The sequence below is a fragment of the Triticum aestivum genome, chromosome 2A, assembly GCF_018294505.1.
Source record: "Triticum aestivum cultivar Chinese Spring chromosome 2A, IWGSC CS RefSeq v2.1, whole genome shotgun sequence".
Classification (NCBI taxonomy): domain Eukaryota; kingdom Viridiplantae; phylum Streptophyta; class Magnoliopsida; order Poales; family Poaceae; genus Triticum; species Triticum aestivum.
In genome coordinates, this window is record NC_057797.1 from 179,926,098 (window position 1) to 179,945,730 (window position 19,633).

Sequence of the window (19,633 nt, forward strand, 5' to 3'; positions counted from 1 at the left end):
TCTTTCTACCGCCATTGACTCTTGCTTTTTTTGTTGGCCAACACTGTTCAACAAGGGGCTGACTTTCTCGCTTCCTCCTGTCCATTGGGAAAATGTTATAGATATAGTAATTGGAAAAAAACACAAAATCAAAACACAGACAAATAAACAAGAACATAATTTGGCTTATCAGGAGTGTAACGGCATTTAACAGATCCCACTCTATGCCCAAGTTCCTGGGACAACTTGCATCTGTTTTTGTTACCTTTTTGAGCCCTTTTTGGCTTTCCATCTTTCTTTCCCTTCTTACTACTCTCACCTTTCTCAAACCATGCCTTGAATCTACTCTGTTTAGGCCTGCCAGCCTTTCTTTTTGTCAAGGGAGGACACACGGAAAATTCAATGTCCACTTCTGTAGCGACCCGACCCGAATGGATCAAGTCTCTGTGCTTAAGTGTCATCCCTGAATCGGTATGCTGACACACACAGTACTCGAGGATTTATAACAGAGGTAAATAACATGTAAAAGTAACGTAAATACTATTACCTCAATCCAAAATATAGCGGAAGTAACAAGGTTGTGGATTCCCATCAACACCAACGGTAAAGTTGAGTGTAGAAATCATAACCCTAACGTATCACTTACTCGTCGTAAGATAATCCAGCAACATGAGACATTGCAGCCACAAAGGGTCGGTACATTGAATGTACTGGCAAATTCACACCATAGAGAATGATGAACAACGGCTATCACTACATGCATATTTGGCTGGTGGAAAAGCTCTATGGTTATAAGGTTTTTGCGAAAAGCCAATTTTTCCCAACTGCAAAGGAATACATTTTCATTTAACTATCATGGTGGTTGTTGAACATTGAGAATGGTTGACAGCATTCTCAATCCCAATTAAGTAACATCATTAAACCCAACAAAATTAAATTTTAGAGTAACATGTTGAGATTCACATGATAATCCAGGTACTAGATACTCAAGATGTCCATAACCGGGGACACGGCTAATCATGATTAGTTATATACTCTGCAGAGGTTTGCGCACTTTTCCCACAAGACTCGATCGCCTCCGTTTGGTTTCTCGCACTACATGGTGTTTGAGAAGACGGATGACCGAGACATAGTCTTTCGGAAGCGCTAGCACCTTACGATGGATAGACCGTTACACCTACTTTCCCCTACATATGCTAGTCTGCCCTGTAAGAGTTCGCACGACTTAATCAACTATAATAGAGCCCATAATAGCTTGTGGCTGCACACGGAAGTTTCTAGTATGAAAAATCTCATGATCCCTTTGGGCCTGGGTGGCGGTCCGAAAAAACAGGCAATCCTGGTCTACCCAGGTGCCTAGACAGGCAATCCTGGAATACCCAGGTGCCTCAATCCACCCAGATGTGTGTTTAAGTTGCCACCTTAGATAAACCATTAATTAACAAACTCACATCTGTCATGAATATCAGTCACCCAATCCACATCTACGAGCATAGCATGGCAATGTAAGCATAACGTAATAGTAACTCCCAAGGTTTGAATGCAGGGCAATAGGTTCCTACCTCAGCAACTGCTTCCCAAAACCCACATGTTATCAATCCTACTCATGCAATGTTTGAGGATTGAAACTAATGCATAAAAACTGGGTATGAAAGGGATATGATCAAAGTGTGAACTTGCCTGCAATGTTGATGAAGATGATTCGCACTCAAAAATCTTGATAGCTCTACTCGTCACACTCCGATCAATCTATCGTAAGCAAGCAATAGTAACCACACATAAGCAATCACTCAAAAGATCAGAACGATCGAAGAAGACGATTCGGAAAACTTCAAAACCAAGCAAATAACTCTTGCAACATAAAACAATATCTAAAAGTACCAAAATTATGTGAATTTGGCTTTATCAGAAAGTTTAGGTCAAGAGCTTCGATTTGCAAAAAGAATCAACTGAAACGGAGCTACGAAACTCAAGTTATGATCAAATGAAGTTTGAATCTAAATCTGTTCTAATTCAAATTTTAAAATTTTCAAAAACCTGTTTGAGTTGGATTACTGGATAGAGGAGATCATAACGAAGACGTGAGCGTTGGTTTCGTTGAATTTGGACAAACGAGTGAAAAGTAATGATCGTTTGAAGTTCAGGGACTAAACTATAAAGAAAGTTCATCACGAATAGGCCCCTGACGTAAATAAACAGAAAAAAGAAAAATCTAAATAGCGAACGTTCGCTACCGAACACTACCGAACGAAATCGTTCGCTAGAGAACCCTAACTAATGAACGTCCATTAAATAAACCTAACTAAAAAGAAAACCGATCTAAACCTAACTAACCGAAATAAAAACCGTCCTAGGGTTTTACCGGTCGGGGCGATTTTCCGTTGAAAAACCGGCGGCGAAATTCCGGCGGCTTCCTGCGGCGGCGAGCGTCGGCGAGGAGCGGGGCAATGGCTGCGGGCGAGCAGCAGCAAGGCGCGGCAGCGGGGAGCGGTGGCGCGATGCGGGCAGGGCGGCAGCGCTGGCGGCGGTGCGGCGCTAGCTGCGGTGGCGAAGTCCGGCGGCAGGCGGCGGTGCTAGGGCGCGGCGGCGAGATGTGGTGAGGTGCGAGGCGAGGGGGAGGAGAGACGGGCCCTGGGGCGGCGCCTTTTATGAGGAGGGGCGAGGAGGTGGCGTGGGGGAGGGGCAGGAGGAGGCCGGGGCGAAGACGGCGGCGCCGACGGTGTCGGGCGGGAGCTGGACTCCCCGCTGGAGGTCAGGGACGACCGGGGTGCGGCGTTGGGCCGGCTGGGCCGTGGCCTGGTTGGCTGGGCCGGCCCGGTCCGGTCGGTCGAGAAGTTAAAAAAAACATTTTCCAGAGAAAGAAAAATAAAAAATAAAAAAAATAAAAAAATTACATAGGCATATAATATATCAAAACTTTCAGAAAAAGATTTTCTACGACATGAACATTTTTTTGGCATTAAATAAAATACACACAAATTCTAATAATTCAAAGAGTGCTACTGGTCTAATAAAATCCAACAAAAATCATTTTAAAAAAACCAAAATGATTTCAAATTAATTTTTTCTCCAATTTTCTAATGTAGGGAATCATGTTACCCTATTTTCCATATATTTTATTTTTGGAGAAAAATAATTTGAATAAAACCCAAATAACTCCAAATTGAAAAAAATATTTCCAAAAGAACTTTAAATTTGATCCTTTTAACTTCCAACTCATATTTCATATATTTTGAAGAAGTCATTTTATCTTCTCTCATGAAAATCATTGAGTTGCTTGAAGTTTATGAATTTGAAATATTTTCAACCGAAATTCAAATATTTTCAACAATCCTTTTCATTTAATTCAAATGGAAGAAGTCATGTCATATTCTCTCTAGGGTTTCGTGGTGAAAAGAATTTGAATTCACGGAGATCAGAAAGCAAATATGAAAGTTTGGGAAAGTCCTTTTATTCCCTCTCATTTAACTTTCAAAAAGTTTCGAATTCACTCACTTTCAGACAATCAATCAAACAATCAATCAAATCTATATATTTATTATAACATTCCAAAATTTAGAATTTTGGGATGTTACAACTTCAGGCCACTGAGACTGATCTGTAAGTGCTGGAATTGGAGTAGCATATGCAGCTTTAAATCTTGCTACCGAATAATATTCATGCAAATATGGGTGCATGTTTATCTTCGGTTGGGATGCTAAGAAAAGAATGGCATGCTCACATGGTTTACCAGTGTGTTGCCACTCGAGGCAAGTGCAATCATGCAATTCAGTGTTAACAACATGTCTCCTTTCAGTTTTATTATCTCTAACTTCGGCACCCCGAGGTGAAGATTTTTCAACAAACAAATGTGAAAGACATCTGCTCCTATTGACCACCTGTTGTACCATTGCTGGAAGCTTATCACCTTGCAGACAATCATCTATTCTTCTTCTCAATTCCCACAACCGCATGAGCATGATCCTGATTTGGTCAACCATGTCATGCATAGGAAAATCTTTTAACTCCTTCACCTTGTTGTTGAAACTCTCTGCCAAATTGTTGTTGATGTGGTCACACTTGATGGCAGTGTTGAATGCTGACCTGTACCATAACAAAGAATGGTAGGTGTTCAGCCATGGACCAAACTCATCATATGCTGTCATTATCTTATCAAGATGATATTTGTGTGTCTGTCTAGTGTAAGATCTTGCTGCTGGCCACATGCGCCCAAATTATTCTCCTCTAAATTTTTTGATCAAATTCATCCACAAATGACCGAAGCACTCCCTCTGCTCAGCATGTGGGAAAACATTTTTCACTGAATTTTCAAGCCCCTTACATGCATCTGTGCGTATAGCCAAAGGTGACACTGGCCCTAGGCATCTTTTTAACACGATCATGAACCATGTCCATGAAGCCTCTGTTTCTAACTGAAACAAGCCAACAGCAATAGGAAACATCCAGTTGTGTCCATCTAGAGCATTGCATGCTGCCAACTGACCATTCCACTTTCCTGTCAAAAATGATGAGTCTATGCTCAAATATGGACGGCACCCTGCTTTGAACCCATCGATGCAAGGCTTCAAAGCCATAAAAAACTTGGAGAACTTGACTTCACCTTTAGCTGATACCTCTGTATCTATCTCCATAACACTGCCAGGTGACCTCTTTTCCACCTCTACTTTGAAGTTGTAAAGCATCCTAAATGTATTTGCCCAATCACCATATAAATTTTTCATTGCCCTTTGTTTTGCCTTCCACACCGTGGGATATTTCAGTTTCTTTTCCAAGTCTACTTTGAGTTTTTTGGTAGTAGTGTTTGATGTTTTGGATAAAATTGGGATGATCTTTTCTGCAACCCAAAGTTGTGATGTCATGGTTGATACTCTCTGTGAACTTGTAATACAAGTATGTTGATTGGGGATTTGGTTAACCCCGACAGTACTTCCATCAGGTTGCAGTCTAGCAGATATGTACCACTTGCAAGGCTTCACACTACCATTAAATCCTCTGCACCTCGCATAAAACTTCTTTCTATCAGTCCAAACAGTCTTGGCATCAAACTCATGTTTCACTGCATAAGTCTTGAAACACATCCTAAACTCCTTCATGCTTGGGAACAACTTGCCTACTTCAATGACAGGGTTTTCTTTGTCATATACATGCACCAGCTCATCATCATGTGCATCATCTACTTCATCTGCAGCTTGTTTCATCAACTGTCCATCTACTTCTTCATCAGCATTAGCAGGCAAACTAGATTCGCCCCTCTCCTGCTTATCTCTGTAATCGATTGGAATGCCAAAAAGTTTGGCCATCTCAATGTCGGGCATTGGTGCAATGACCAAATCAGTAGGCTCATCTAATTCAACTACATTCCAATCAACAATTGCTGCAGTTTCAGTTTCAGTTCCAGACACCTGTCCCTCTTTGGCTATTACTGTAAGTTCAGTACACATGGGAATCAACGGCCTCTGTGTAGCCCAATCATCATCTACCATCTTCGCAGCCAATTGTGATGGCACATATCCAACCTTCGAAAAATGTTCAGATCAACGAGCTCAGCAAAAAAATTAGCCCGTTTGCTTGTCCAGCCGTTTTGCCGATCGATTTCTTCAACAATCTGTTCACCATCTTCTATTCTCACATACTCTCCTTTCCAATCATCAAACCGCAACAGTGATACTTCTTGCTCTGGACCCCAAACAATATTCTCCCCAATTTTTTTCACCCATTTCTTCACTGCCGTCTCTCCCATGTTCTGTAGAACTTGTGGATCAATCTCCGTAAACTCAACCTCTCATTTAACAATTATGTCTCTCTCAATGTTCTGTATGCTACCATCAACTAATTTTGCCTTTGATGGAAAGAAATTGACTGTCAATTAGAAGGTCCGAGCGGCAGCATCCCCTCTGTCAGTGGCGGACAGTGTGAGCCCGTGAGAAAGAGCAGATGAGGCCCTAATTGCATGCAAAATTGGATCGGAGAGAGGCGCATTACCTATTCGAAGTTGAATCTGGCGGCTCCATCTCGGTATGCCCACGGGCTCCCCTCACAACCTATCGATTCAATAAGCGAAAATAGAGGAAACGAGTTGAGATCTACGGGCCCGAGAGAGGAACGGGAGGGAGACTAGGGTTCGAATTCACTCACCATTTTCTAAGGACGAAAGCTCCGCCGCCGTTGAGAACGAGGGCTCCGCCGCCGCCATCGAGAATGCAAGATCCGCCGCCACCAAAGACGAAGGGGGGGGGGCAGACTGGCGGGCCCGACACGGTCGGGCGGCAGGGCACGGTCAGCTATTTTGAGGAACAATTAAGTTGGACCCTCATGTCCTAACATAAACGGGCGGGCTTGGTTGACGACCAACTTAACCATATTTAACACCCCATGTGGCCCTAGGCTATTTACACGCTCAAATGTGTCGCATCACAGCCATTCATTCCAACAACGTCGCACTCCTTCCAATTCACATAAAAACGTCGCATATGAGCTATTGGCCCATTTTTATTTTGTTCGGGGGGCAACAGTACATGACGGTTCTTTTAAATCTCAGTGGTTCATCTTTGTGGTTAAGGAATATAAAGAGGCGACGGAAGGAGCACCATGAAATCACTTATTGGTTGGATAAAGGGTGTAAATTTTGTCAACTTAATTTATTAAATCTTAGCCATTAATCTTAATAGTTAATAGATATAAAAGGATGACGTCTGGAGAATTATGAAAGTCTCCTCCCTTTAATATTAGGTAAAGACGTACTCTCACTCTGTATTCTGTCTATGAGCTGACATATATGGCGTCGTTGGCGGCTTTCTCTGTTCAATTTTTTGTTGCCCACAACTATCTATAGGTGCACATGACAACATTAAATGAGGTATCATAAAGATTGTGTACTAGAAGTGCCAATACATGAGCTTGCAAGGAGATATTTAATGATAGATATATGAATATGTTAGACGAAATTTGTATTTTCCAAACGTTCTGATCTTGTCATTAGATCCGAACGACTTTTGTGCCGCACGATCGAACGGAACCTCCCGCGGTTTTCTCCCTTACAGATCGCGTGAATAGCACCTCCCCTGATTTTCTCCTTCGCGGAACAGATCGTTAACTGCCCACTTTTTTTACCGCTCCAAACACTCCTCCGCTGGTTTTTTTTCGTGTTGATCATTGCACATTGTAAAAAATTAGTGTGCCAAGAGGGGATCGATCCCAGGTCAGGTTGATCTTGTAGGATGCCAATAACCAACTAATCTAGCACCATTTTCATGCCCTATAATTGGAAAGTACTTATGTGGCCATTTTCCGACCACATGACAGCAAAACAAAATTTGTTTCTTTATTGTTTGTTGGCCTTCTTTAGTACATCATTTCGTACTAGATTATAAGTTATGAAATTAGGCATACATACAAACACTTCAGTGTGAATAGCATGGTAACATACGCATCGTGCACGTGATAATTTATGTACAAACGACGTGGTAACTTTTTGACAGGAAGAAAATTTTATTGAAAACATCCCTGATAATTTTTATGTAAATAACATGGCAATTTGCGCATAACAAAGCTGATGGCTTGTACAAACACCACGGTAACTTTTGATTCAGAGGGGAAAATTGTTGAAAACATCTCCCAGTATTTTTTGTCTATTAGCATGGTAATACACACATCATAGACCTGATAACTTACGTACAAACACCGCCGTAACCTTAAAACCCTGGAAAGAGTGGTTGAAAATATTCCTCCAGTAACTTTCCTATAATAGCATGGTAATATACGCACGACAGAGCTAATAATTCATGCACAAATACCGTGGTAACATTTTGACATGGGAAGAAAGTTGTTAATAAAGATACCCTCGGTATCTTCTATGCAAATATTATGGTAGTATTTGCATCGTGTATGTGATAACTTATGTACAAATATCTTCAATAACTTTTGTGTAAATAACATGATAATTTGCACACCGCAAAGCTGATAACTCATGTACAAATACCATGATACTTTTTCGCCTAGGGAAAAAGTTGTCGAAGAACGTACCTCCGATAACTTCTGCGTAATTGCCATGGTAATATACACACCGCAGATCTGATAACTCACATACAAACACCGCGGTAAGTTTTTCACCCGGGATTTTTTTGTTGAAAAACGTACCCCCAATAATTCCTCTATAAATAGTATGGTAATATACGCACACAGAGCTGATAACTCACGTACAAACACCATGAAAAAAAAAATCAGCTGGGAAAAACATACCCCCCCCCCCCGATAACTCATATATAAATAGCATTGGTAATATACACACAAGAGAGCTGATAACTTGCTTAGCCTAGACGCGATAACTTTTGACCCGATAAGAAATCATTAAATTATACCAACATAAGATCTAGTTTCTAAGGTCTCGCCGCGACGAATTTTTTACGTGAAAACGGTTTTTCAATCGGATCAACACTTTGAGCTACAAAATATTTTTGAAGTTTCAAAATAGGAGAAATGTAGGATTATATCAGTTTTTTGCCCTCTAGTGCATTTGCATGTGGGGAGATGGTTAAAGGGACCATTTTTAAGCTCCGATAATTTCTGTGTAAACGGGATGGTAATTTATGTACCGGCAATGTGATAACTTACTTAGTCTAGGCCTGGTAACTTTTGACCGGAGAAAAGTCATCGAAACATATCAACATAGGATCTAGTTTTGAATATCTCGTCACGGCGAATTTTTTATCTGAAAACGGTTTTTCAATTCGACCAACAGTTTGAGCTACAAAATATTTTAAAGTTTCGAAAAAGGAGAAATCTAGGATGACATCAGATTTCGTCCTGTAGTGCATATACATGTAATTAGAGGGAGAAGTGTAAATTAGTCATTCTAATACATGCATGTATATAATTAAAGTGAAATAAGGATGTTCTTGCCTATTGCTAAAATCCGAACGTTTGGTAGTTATAAAAGTCCATATGTTAAATTGTTGGTGGGTAGTACATAGCTTAGTTAACTACTCTTCGCATTCGTGTTTGGTCCACTAGTCATATCCAAAATAGAAAATGTGATACATATGTATGATCTAAAAGATGCTACACATCTTAGTATTATTTCAGATCTTGGTAGGAGGAGTTTCTTTGGGAAAATTCATCCCACAAATTTGTCACACTGAAATCTCAGATCAAACCCACCGTTCCCACGGTATAAGTTCTGCATATGTAAATGAAACGATGTGGATGACCTCGGCTTTTTTATAAGACGATTTGTTCGGTACTCCCTCCTTTCCGGTTTATAGGGCTTATCTCAAAATTTTAGTTTTTCCATTTTATAAGGCTCAATTTGGTTGTTCCCCATCACACGTGCAGACTTCAAGGTGCATTAACCATTGCGTGCAAGTATTAAGAGAAAACTGACCAATGCATGCACTTTATGCATGCATGCATTGCAATTAATGCATTCGTAAATATAATTTTTTAAGGAAAACAAGAGCATTAATTGGGTGCTTTTGCAAACTACAAAAAATATTCCAACACTCGTCATCTATCTTGATTGGTGAGATTTTTGAATTGAACCTTATAAACTGAAAAGGAGAGAGTAACAATATTTGACATTGTTTAATAATCAACAATTTACCGTGTAGCAATCGATGCATAGGCGGGAGGTTGTCCCCCTTTAAGAAAAGTGACAATTGTGAATAGTTTAATATTATGTGTCCTCACAATAGTGTTGATCCGATCCTATGCTACGATCAGACTACCAATTCTCAGTCATTCTCTACTTAAAGTGTGATACAAATTGTTGACTGAATATAGCGAGCTAAGTTAGTAATGCAATCTTGGTGTGCAAGCATTTGAACAGATCTCTACATCTCTGCATGATACAAGTCCACTTCCACTTGTGCAACCACGTGCTCGATCGGCTTGAAAATAACACCAAGAGTTAAAGTTATTTGGAATATTGATGATCCTCAAAATCCCGTGACAATTGGGTTCCTCATACTACGGAAATTAATTAACTTCCCTAATTAACTGGCAGTTGGCACAGCACATACCTCCTAGTAATTAATTACTTCCCTAATCAGCTGATCCTCATATCCCGTCACAATTGGGTTCCTCGTACTATCGTAATTTACTTTCCTGATTAACTGGCAATTGCCACAAGGCCGTGAGGAGGAGCACATCAATGCACGGATGCACATGTTGCATACCAAACGCTGAGGCCGCTCGCCGCCTGCGCTGCCCCGCCAGCCCGCAACTCTCCGCAGCTGTACCTCCGGCGACAGGCAAGTGCCCCAGGAGTCTACGACGAGGCCTCTTCCGCTTCTGTTTGTATGCTCTATCTTCTTTGGGCATTGCTATGCGATACGACTATTTTCATACGGCACTGTATATCATACCGTCCTTGTGTCAGAGCAAGCCGCTGCCCACCACCCGATCAGGAATCGTACAAAATCGTATATCCAAGCGTCGTACGTGCAGCAATTTCGATCTTCTTTCCCTTCCAATTTTCTTCTCTTATTAAGGTATTCAGATCTCGTTTCTCTTAACAAAAATCTTGTTTCACTTGTTGGGTCTTAAGTTTGGTAATGGTAGAATGGATAAATTTGTCAAAGGGCTGCAACCATACATCTGTTTAAAATAAAATATGTATTATCCTAAAGGGCAGCTACAATAAATATGTTTGAACTAAAGTACAATCTTTTATGTTCCTGTTTAATCTGTCTATAAGAAAATACTAGCATGATTTAGGTCATACTTCCTGCTCATACATTTCCCGGAGAGGAAAATAATATGCTCATACATTTCCCAAAGAAAAGAAAAGGCATGCTCATGCTTTAGTCGTTCGTTCGCACCTCATCTTTGGCTCTGGTAGAGTTTTTTTCTTTCACATATGCCACGTGAGGCAGGGATTTTTTAAGAGCGTCTACAACCCTACATAATAAAATTGAGCCCCCAAACGTCTACAAACACGTCAGATCACATCTCATATTTTACAAACTAGCAAACCAACGCCGGGTCACCTTTCATATTTCACACATCACAACCACACTCCCATTTGATGATCCCCATTTTCATGCAACAGACATGCAATATTCATGATTTAGGTACATAAAACATAGTAGGAACTAGCAACCTAGCAACTACACTACTCATTAGATCTGTCGATGATGTTTGTGCCGGAGACACCGGCCTCGTGGTCATTGGCGGCCGGCCTCCACGAGGCGGACATGGAGCTTGAGGAGGCATGCGTGTCCAAGGAGGCATGTTCGTGCCGGAGACACCGGCCTCGGGACATGGAGCTTGAGGAGGCATTGCTCCGTCGTTGGTGCCTCCTCTTCCTCCTCAGACGGTGGCTCCTCCTCCTCGTCTGATGGTGGCTCCTCCTCCTGCTGCTGCTGCTCGCCTCTTCCATATCCACCGCCTCCACCTCCTCGTGCCCCGGCGCCTCCTCGCCCGGACTATCAGAAGGCAAGCCGACCCCAATGCATGTAGCGCGATGCGCGGCATATGCCTCCTTCAGGACGTGCATGCTCACCCAGCGCTTTAGGGTTAGTAAGGTGATCTTGCCTCGGACCATGGCGGCGGTCGGACGGCGACGATGTTGGGTTCGAAGTGGAATATGGAGAAAAGGGCCAGCGGCAGCATGGATGGGAGGGAGGAAATACGATGGGGCTAGAAATGCGTCGTCACCTAAACCGAAGGAAGCGCCCGTCGGACCGATGAGTTTTAGCGCGGGCTCATTCGTCAGTCCGACATGGCGGACGGGTCTGGGCATTCCATGTTCGCCCCACATATGGGCTGGGTAGGAGGGCGTAGGTCGGACCGAACGTTTGAGTTGAGTATACACAATCCGGTTGGATGACTTTTTTCATCCGGACACTTGGGGGATATGTGTGCTCTGGTTGTAGATGCTCTAAGGACGGGCAAAGCTTATTCATTCTTGTATGTATATATATGCAGAACACACATATACAGATCTATGCATAGAATATTCAGTTAATAGGATATTTCGATATGCAACACTTTAATTTGCACTGTTACTTTTTTTTTGCGGGTGAAGTTGCACTGTTACGACATAGTAGAATATATCAGCAATTATGTAGCTGCACCTGAAATTCTGGCCATTGATCGGCATTTCATCGGCACCTGAAATTCTGCTCCTCGCAAGAAAAAAAAGGAAATGTGTTCATAGGAACAAATCAACACGTATGCACGCATGCGCGCACGCACGCAGTGCATGCAGCTGCACGCCGTCCTACCTGGACTACCTATAATCTCTTCAAGTCCCTGTCACCCAGATCTCTTGGAACAGTCTCGGGGCCCCACGTCCCAAAACAATCGATCTACAGTACCTGGCTCCGAGGTGGATCCATGCATGCATGTCGTCAAATACCGGGCATGCACCCTCTTGACGCGACGCGACGCCCGTTCGTCCGGTAAAACAAGCAAGAATCACCGTCTTTATTACTACCACTGTCAAAAAGAAGAAAGAAGAATCACCTCCCCTTTTTACCGAGAAAAGATGTACTAGCTAGGGTTAATTTGGACGAGGAGGTGGTACGAGGTGTTGAAAGTTGAACTCATCAAAGCGAACGCAGACACGGACGTACGTACAGTCGGAGAGTCCAAGATGACGTCAGCGTCCATGCGCGCGCGCGCGTCCCGGGAAGGAAACGGTCTCTTGTTTTGAAACGGTAGTTCTACCCGCCCGCGCCTCTCGCCGGAGTCTCTGTTCCACCTCCAACCCGTCCCGTCGGTTGGTTTTCTTGTCTCCCAATCCATCTAAAATACTCCACACATGCATGTGCTCCCCCTCTCCGGTCCAAGCATGCATGCCCATTGGCTGACAAATCAAAGCAAAGCTGCCTAGAATTCGCCCCTCAATTCGTTCCTTCGTTCGTCGCAGAAAGGCCGGATCGATCTGCAATTCTGCATGATATTATCCACGCAAACCGATGAACGAAAGACACTAGTAGAGAATTGTAAAGTGATCAACGTAAGATCAAACGTTCACTACTAGTTTATAGTATCTTGGTCTGTCTGTGTGTTGGTTCCTCTCGCGTCTCGCGAGGGCACCATTGAACCGGACTACTACTACCACGTACCATATGGCTCCATCGGTAGCTGCTCCGTACGCGTCTACTACTACTAGTTTTCCACCTTTTCAAACCTCTGATCCCGCCCGCGACCAGTTGATCATAGCCACCAGGCGAACGATTTCGCGCGCGTGCCGCCGGTCTCCATCGCCGTACGTGGAGAGCTCGATCGTAGCTCCCGCTCTCTACCCTTATATAAACCCGAGCTCCCCGATCGGTCATTTCACCAACGGACATTTCGATCCATCCATCAGTTTGATCAATTCATCCGGCTGCTGTCGTGAGCTACCCAACTGTACGTCTCGATCGTTCCGGACCTAGCTAGCTAGCTACCTGCACACTCGTACGGACGGCCGGTAGCAGTACAGATCTCCATCTATCCACGCACGCACACGTACGCCGCTGAGCTTGCTCGACCTAGCTCCATCAATGGCCTCAACCGGAGTTTCCCGTAGGTCCTCCATCATGGCGTCCCGGCTGAGCGCGTCAGCGGAGGCCATGCGCGCGAGCGAGGGGGGGAAGCAGCGACACGCCGTCGTGGGGCGGCGGGTGGAGTACGACGAGGAGTCTCTGGCCGGCGAACCCCAGTACGACGTGTTCATCAACCACCGCGGCGTGGACACGAAGCGGACGGTGGCGCGCCTGCTCTACGACCGCCTCGCGCAGAGCGGCATCCGCGGCTTCCTGGACAACATGTCGATGCGGCCGGGCGACCGGCTCAGGGAGACGATCAGCGCCGGAATCAGCGAATGCAGCGTCGCCGTGGCCATCTTCTCCCCGAGCTACTTCGACTCGGAGTACTGCCTGTGGGAGCTCGCCACGCTCGTAGAGTCACGCAAGACCATCATCCCCATCTTCTACAACATCAAGCCCTCCGACCTCGTGCTCCCCGAGGCCCTCGCCGCCTCCGACGACTACCTCCCGCAAGACGTGGAGCGCTACAAGTACGCGCTCCGCGAGGCCAAGAACACCGTCGGCCTCACCTACGACTCGGCCACAGGGTACGTCACTCATGCATGCATGCATGCATCATTTTCTTCCTCTTCGATATACTAAGTATAATTCCATCTGTGCCGTGAATGTCCACGCGCAAATGCATGCATGCAACCAATTGGGAGCTAACTGTATGCAATGGCAATCTCTGTGCAGGGACATAGCCGAGCTGGTGTCAGCGGCAGCCGACGCGGTGCTGTACCACATGGAAAAAATGGAGAGAGTGCAGAGGAGGGAAACGATCGTTTCAAGGCTCTAATTTTGAACGGAAAATCAACGGCTACTATTCAGCGAAGTACCCGGCTCCACGTCAGGAATAACAAATAGTCGAAGGGGCAGATTAACAGTCAAATAATTAACATGGAGAGGATTCATTCGTTCGTTTTTTTTTTTTGAGGGGACATTCGTTTTTCTTTGGTTGATTCATTTTCGGCATTAGGTTCATGGGTGCATGCCGTAGCCGCCAATGTGTGGTAAAATAAGCTATACGGCTGGCCATGCAGGCACCGCAACTTCAGATTTTGCAAATAATGACGGGCATATGTACATGTACTGCACAAAGTCAAATAATATAGTTCGATCACATATTCCACAATTGTTTCTGTTTACAAAATTTGTGAGGCCTTGGATCTTCACCAATGGTGATCTTTTAACCATGCCCAAACAGCTTCTGTTGATCATGCAGCCTGCGCCCTACGAGCAAACAATGGCATTGTTTCTTTTTGGAATATGTAATGCATATTGTTCTCCGCCCACTAAAAAGAAACAATTGATCTTCCGCCATTTCTAGAGTGCCACAATTATTTTGGTAAGGAGCAGATCAGTGTCGTCATCTATGAAAGTATCAGCCTTGTGCTTACCAACTCCTCGAGCTACCGCGCCTCGCGTAGTACTGCTCTCGGGAGCCCACCATGCTCGTCGAGATATGTACTAATGCATAAAGTGAATTAAATTTGAGATTGATCACATATTCCATAATTAATTTTGTTTATGAAATTTTAGGTGTTGGATCTTAACCAATGGTGATCTCTTAACGATGCTCGAAATAGGCTTTCGTGCCGCTTTATAAATAAAGCAACGATGCATACAACCAGCATCCAAGTTCTGAAATAGCTTCCGTGGATCCTCCAACTTCCACCTACGAGCCAAGAATGATGTTGTTTCTTTAAAAACAACCATAAACAATGTAGATGTCCTTCGGTTGGCATTTTAATATTATGTTATTTTTGTACATTTTACATGAACCTTGAAGACGATGGTTTCTTCAAATGGAAGTCGAGAAAACCTTGTTTTGGAAAACGTAAAGAACAAAACTTTGTAGCTAAAATATCATGACTCACTTTCCCCTCTAACACCCTGGACGATCACATCCTAGAGCATTTTACCCTCCAACTGGTTTCTGTTACTGCGAACCAACCTGTAGTTGGATGGTTAGAGGGACTGTGGTATCCCTAACCTACCAGGGTTTAAATTCTGGTGCTCGCATTTATTCCTGGATTTATTTCAGAATTTCCGGCAATGCGCATTTACGGTGACTTCGTAAATTTCAAGAAGATATGCCGGCTCAGTCTTTCGAAGGTGCTCATAGCGCTTGTGTCTGTACTGATGTTCAAAAAAAACTGGTTTTTGTTACATAAAATCTTCCATAGAGGGTTCTATAAAGTATAACAAAAATCATACATGTACTTCGTCGATGAAGAATATGTTGCCCTTTTTTCACATGTCATAAATGGTTACATTTGGTAGCTAAACTATCATTCACGTAAACTGACTCTTTGTAAATTACTCCAAAACGTAATTGTTTAGAGGGTTAAGTAAGTCTGAAAAAAGCTCGAGTTAATTTCTTGAGGGAAACGCAAAAAAAGAAATCTTGAGGGAAAAAAGTTTAGGGGGGGCAACGCGGATTTATTTTATCCTTCAAGAAAAAAAATACCACTGTACATTTTTGAAGTGTGATCCTGCAATCGACCTGCCTAGAAAATTATAAGGACCTAATGTGTGTGACTCATTACTCACTGGTGTTGATTTCACACATCACGATCCCTACTTTCCGCAAGCTATACATGTGTACTACTGTGTGTACGTGCGGCGGAAGAATATTTTCAATGTCTTATTTTTTTTCTTTGATGTTTACAGTGGTAGCTGTACGGTACGTGAACAGTAAACCACATGGATTCAAACTATTTAGTCAAGGCACCGCGTTAGATATACTGGAAATTTACTGTGCAAAATTTCACTTGGCATGGATCGATTTCATATTTGAGGGGTGTAGAATGTGAAGATTTTGAATTTCCAACTGCAGACAAGTAATATGGGTCTGCATGTGAGGTGGTGAGCCCAACAACACATGTTGTCCGTTAATGCAAATTGACTCAAATTCTTGGCAACTAAGTATATATTTTATGATCAATTTTTTTAGATAACTAACCTTGGCTTAGTGGTTGGGCATGCGGTTCTGCAGCCTAACGACCTGAGTTCAATTTCTGAAATTGACATGGTACTCATACTAAAATGGTTGTATGCATTCCTAGTTGGTGAAGAGGCTAGAAAGTGAAAACCTCTCCCATTTTTAAGGTCACTCCTGCATTGGGCGACTCGGACGGGCCGCTACCCTAGCAGCCGCCGAGCCCCAATCTACTCCCTCCTCTCCTCCCGTCGTCGGGCTAAGCCCAATGGCAAATGGTGGTGGCGGGGGTCTCTCATTCTCTCCCGTGACTTTGGGTGGGGTGGGGCCCCCGATGTGTGGAGGCACGGCTGGTCGGGTCCTGCGGCGCCGGCGGGCAGCTCTGCGGCCGGTCGGATCTCGGATTGGCGGCGGTGGCATGAAGGGCCTAGCGGATGGATCCGCTGTACGTGTGGTCTGACCTTCGGTCAGATTGGATCTGGCCGGTGCGGCCTGCTCCTTGCGCTGCGGCGGTGACCGGTGGCGGTCCCATGCACACGAGGCTGGATGGAGATTCCTCGAGCAGATCCGGGTGAAAACCCTACTCTTTGCTCGTTGCCAAGGCTGCCGATGGCGGCGTTTTCTGTGTCATCCTCTTCTTGAAGGCATCGCCATGGAGAAGCTCTAGACCCCTATCCGCCATCTCTGGGAGAAACCTTAGATCAGTCGATCTAATGACGGCGGCGCTCTTGTGTCGTATCCCTCTTGGAAGCGTCATTCTTGGAGGTATACATAGGCTCGAGGGACCAGTGGACAACATTTGCGATGGAGCGACGTTCCATGTGACGCATCAATGACGTGGAGTTTCGGCGGCATGGCACGACAGGGCCTCGACGACGAATGTGTGATGTTGAACGCATGTAGGAAGGAGGTGTTGGCTGGTGCCATGGTGGCGTCGACAGCAGGCCTGGCAACATATCGATGCGTTAGTATATGCTCTGAAGATGGATCGATGGAAGACGACGGTGAGAACCTATGAGAGTGCGTTGGACTGGTTTGTGCCCCAGACATGGCATATGGCTTGGTTGGGGCCTCCGGCTTTAGATGTTATGCTTACGTGAGAGGTCTGCATATACGGCTCATAATTTCTGCACCCCTTCATCATTGGATATGAGTAGCGTTAGATGTTATCAAGATGGCAGCTTCAGACATATTGATGTATTACTTTGTAAGGTCTTTAAGAATAATTAATAAAATAATTGCATGCATCTTACAGATCCAGAAGCAAGGGGTCATCCTCCTTTTAAAAAAAGAGATGGTAACGGTTCCATCAAGTGGTTTTCTGATGGATTCTCGATGGCCAATTTACTTGACACTATAGGAGTTGACCTTTCCTATAATCTTTTTTTGAAACACACTTTCCAAGAATCTAATATTTTAAAGATATTTTTTGTAATCTAGCTTTATACTCCCTCTGTAAACTAATATAAAAGTGTTTAGATAACTAAAATAGTAATCTAAATGCTTTTATATTAGTTTACGGAGGGAGTAGGTATTAGTATTAGATTAAGTTGGTGATGGCCTATTTCACCTCACATCTTCCCCAAATATAATTTGTTTGCAACAAATGGGATCACCTCCTTGATTATAATCTTGCTGTTAGGATGGAGGCTCATGAAGAGCTCGACCTTAAATTAACGAAGCCATCAATTTACAGAAAAAAGAAAACATGAGTGGGAGATAGAAAGTGCTCAACAAAAAAACTCGAAGGCAATGATGGGAGGGAGTAAAACACTTGCAATGCATTGTCCTCCGTTGCGACCTACACCTAAAAGGAAACTTGGGTCATCGGGAAGACACCACCATGAACGCATCGTGCCCGTGCCTGCACTCAGAAGACCAAACTATGGATGCAACAACCATCTATCCCCGCCGCAGCAAAAGCCAGCTGCCCTCAAAGCCGGGATCGAAAGGCGTCTCACGGACGGCGGGCAACGCGATTCACCCTACAACCAAGATGGACCATGGAGCACATCCCTTCGAGCGTGGTCCTAAACCCTAACCTGTCTACTAGCCGGAGCTGAGACACCAGGATTCCTCTCGCCGCCACCGGCCGCCAAAGAGGCAGGCAGAGGGGAGGCAAATCCACATGCTCGCCGGGGGAGATCAAGGTGAAAAAAAGCTTTGCACTAGTCGCCTTGCAAGAGGGGAAAGAAAGAGAACACATGTGTAGCAAGAAGTTTGACTCGGAGAAAGGCTTGAACTAGAATAAGTTTGGAATGTCGAATTACAAAACTTAGAACAACCTTACACTTTCTTTTGACTTGACCCAAATTAAGACTCAAACTTTGAATCTTAATGGAATTTTTTTGATTCGTTTCTCATAATTCAACCATGATTTCTCTTCTTCTTCTTCCTCCGTAGGAAGACAATTCGGTCATCTTATCCATGGTACTTTTTTTTAAAAATGTTAAAAACTAAAGACTGCTGATCGCCAGTCCTTAAGCCGGAGCTTTGAATCGTCCATCCACCGGCTTGTTGACACTGTTCCTGGAATGGGGACATGATCGGCATGTAAATTCCATCCGGCCCTGCCATTTCCAAGTTTTCGAACCCGACAAAGGTTTAAAAAAAGAGAGAAACGCAGATTCTACTGGAGACCAGAATCTGGAATCCTGGAACTTGGCAGGCACGGAATCCTCTCCGTCGCTGTCGTCCCGGCGGCACGCAGGAGAGCCCGGCCCGCCGCGTCCCTTTCACCCGCCGGCGAACTGCCGCTGCCCCTCCCGGCTTAACCCAGCGGCGACCCGCTCCTGCGCGCGCGCGCGCGCGTTTAATTCGTGCTCCACATGACACGGACGCCTTCCTTCCCGGCCCCGGTCAGCGCGGGCGCCGTCGCCAAACGCCACATGCCTCCCTCTCCCTCTCCCGGTGCTTCGCCGCGACCTGGAACCGCAGTCAAACCGCGCATGTTGCGTTCAGCTCCTGTCCTGTCTCTCGACGCAAATTTCAGTTCGAGATGTGTTTGTTATACCGGTGCGGACTGTGACTCGCCGGACGCATGTTGTCCTTAATTGTGGTCAGGGATCAACTTCCTTGCCGAGACGTGGTCGCCGATCAACCGGCCGGCGGATCGTGCCCGGGCTAGGTGGTCGTGGCTCGCTCCTGGAACTTGTGCGGCAGCTTCTGTCGCTGGGCACAGTGTGCCTGTTTTACA

General features: G+C 44.5%; 1 pseudogene; it reads left to right on the forward strand.

Moving 5' to 3' along the window:
* The first annotated feature begins 13,399 nt into the window (after positions 1-13,399).
* LOC123191617 (TIR-only protein-like) lies at positions 13,400-19,211 on the forward strand (annotated as a pseudogene).
* The last annotated feature ends 422 nt before the right edge of the window (positions 19,212-19,633 follow it).